This window comes from Primulina tabacum, chromosome 8, assembly GCF_025594145.1.
Source record: "Primulina tabacum isolate GXHZ01 chromosome 8, ASM2559414v2, whole genome shotgun sequence".
Lineage (NCBI taxonomy): Eukaryota > Viridiplantae > Streptophyta > Magnoliopsida > Lamiales > Gesneriaceae > Primulina > Primulina tabacum.
This window is the reverse complement of record NC_134557.1, coordinates 24,452,407-24,455,342: the sequence shown is the minus strand read 5'-3', so window position 1 is coordinate 24,455,342 and position 2,936 is coordinate 24,452,407. Positions and strand designations below refer to the sequence as shown.

Below are 2,936 nucleotides of genomic sequence, written 5' to 3'. Positions count from 1 at the left end.
AAGCTACAAAATTCAAATGGAGGTGATTCAAATATGTTTGGAATCCTTGAGAAATTATCTACAACTTTGCAGAAGACATGATTGCCTAAAAAGTTCATGAAGATGATCAAATTGTGCAAATATCAAAATGAGGACAGATTTACTTTTACTATGACCAGCTTATAGTAAAAAAATCATAAATAATTCAATATTTAACCAAATGAGGTGAACCAAGTGGCCAAATTCATCTACAGACAATTCCCTACATGTTTTTTATTTTGAGCCAAGTCAAATTCGGTGCTTAAAGTCGTGGAACATAGCATTGAAAGAAGGGCCATGAAATTGAAGTTTGAGGAGACAAAAACTACTATTACAACTACATGACATTATTAAAGTTTTTGGCCCTTTCTCTCATTTGTCCTATAAATAGAGGCATTGTGCTAGCTTGAGAATTATTCTCTATCTCATTGTAAAATATAGTGTGAGTGTGTATCAAAGTTCTAAGTTCCAATATTTTTTCTTTCATTTTCTTAACTATGAGTGATGTTTTTAGTGTTGATCAAAAGTAAGCTCATGGCAAGCTAATCTATTATGTCAAGGTGAAGAGGATAAATTCTGGGTGAAGTAAGATTGTTTATATTTTGTATATTCTTTCTTTATTTCATTTCATTTAGCTAATTTCTTTTTATTGTAGGTATAAAAATGAATTATTTGTTGTTATCAATTTACATCAAATGCTTGATATCATTGAAGTGGTTATCTTGATTTGTTGTTTAATTTTGATACAATAAATATTTCATCAATTATTATTATTGTTATATTATATATATATATGTATATATATATATTTATATAATTATATCATATATTTCATTTAGATGATAGCGTGGCTCTGCCGGTTGTTCTAGATGCAATATTATGATTTATTACTAACATCTATCAATCTAACATTTACTTTATCGCAACTAACTTTTATTTTTTGCATTTAACTTTTACTTTCCCGCAACTAACTTTTACTTTATTGCAACTAACTTATTAAATCCTATATTTCATTTAGGCAATAGCGTGGCTCTGCCGGTTGTTCTAAATGAAATATAATGATTTAATTTAACATTTACTTTATGCAATTATATATTTATATAGTTATATTTATAATCATAGGTACCATATATAAAATATCGGTTAATTCGGTATTTTCTATAGTGGGAACTATATTATATTATATGTGTGTTTAATTATTTAATTTTTCTTGGAACCATTATTTATGGTGGTTTCCTTTGTTTTACTTTTAGTTAAACAATATTACATAAACCAAGAATAAATCCTTGAGCCGTGACAAAATTTATAATTTGTAAACTTCATTCTTGAATTTGGTAATTTATAAATTAATAAATTTAAACTAAAAATAACCTTTATGTGGATCGATCTCGTACTCACGAAATATATTACTTGCAGACAACCTACACTTGGGTGAATTATAATTTAAGTAGTAGCAAGTTTTTGGCGCCGTTGTCGGGGAGGTATAAATTAAGTTTATATTTGTTATTTATGTTTTATTTATAAGTATTGTGTTGTTTTTACTTGTATGAGTATTTGGAGTCGAAAAAAAAGTGGTAGACTTATTCGAGTATCTGAAAATAATTTAAACATGGATGATAATTCAAATAATCAAGATAATAATAATAATCAAGAACATGATCAATTAAGAACACTTAGGCACCATATGAATCCTATTAGAACTAGTGCCCCGTCTTGTTTAGTTTTTCCTCCTGATGCATCTACTTTCAACTTTAAACCTCAAATTATTCAACTTTTACCAAATTTTCATGGCTTAGATTCTGAAAATCCATATTTACATCTAAGAGAATTTGAGGAAGTTTGTAACACTTATAATGATCAAAATTGTAGCATGGATATAGTTCGATTAAAGCTTTTCCCTTTTTCTTTAAAAGATAAAGCTAAAACATGGCTACAAAATTTAAGATCAAGTTCAATAAGATCATGGGAAGAAATGCAACAACAATTTCTCAAAAAGTTTTTCTCTTCCCATAGAACAAACTCTTTCAAAAGACAAATTACAATTTTTTCTCAAAAACAAGGAGAAACATTTTATCAATATTGGGATAGATATAAAAAATTACTTAATACATGCCCACATCATGGTTTTGAAACATGGAGAATAGTTTCTCACTTTTATGAAGGTCTTATACCTAAAGATAGGCAAATAATAGAATTCATGTGTAATGGAACTTTTGAAGATAAAAACCCAAATGAAGCTATGGAGTATTTGGATTCATTAGCAGAAAATGCTCAAAATTGGGATAATATAGGCACAATAGAACCACCAACAACTAAAATCAATAATTCAACAAATGGGGGTGATATCTATAATCTTAAAGACGATACAGATATTCAAGCTAAACTTGCATCTTTAGCAAGAAAAATTGAGTCATTAGAAATGAAAAAGAGTGGTCAATTAAAAAGTATTCAAGAAATTGTTTGTCAGATATGTGATACACATGATCATTCTACGAAAGATTGTCCAACATTACCTTCATTTAAAGAATGTCTCCATGAACAAGCAAATTATGTTAACAATTATAAAAATCAATATTAGATCTTTTTTCACAATCATATAATCTTGGATGGAAAAATCATCCTAATTTTAGTTGGAGGAATGATAATAATGCACAACCCTCACAACAATATTTTCAAAATAACCAAAATCATCAAGGTTATATTCCTTATGTTACACCTCCAAGAAAAAACTTTGAAAATGTAATTCATGCATTTATCCAAAAACAAGAGTCTATCAATATTCAAAACAGTCAATCTATGAGTGATTTGAAAGAAACTCTTGCAAAATTTGCATCTGCACTTAATATTGATGAAAAAGGAAAATTTCCATCTCAAACTCAACCTAATCCTAAAAATCAAAATCAAGAATTAAAAAATGA

General features: G+C 27.7%; 1 non-coding gene across 1 annotated transcript; it reads right to left on the bottom strand.

The window, feature by feature from the left end:
• Positions 1 to 2,036: 2,036 nt before the first annotated feature.
• Positions 2,037 to 2,145, bottom strand: LOC142554888 (small nucleolar RNA R71). The gene has a single exon (XR_012822253.1). It is a non-coding gene; the product is annotated as a small nucleolar RNA R71 (small nucleolar RNA).
• Between the last annotated feature and the right edge of the window lie 791 nt (positions 2,146 to 2,936).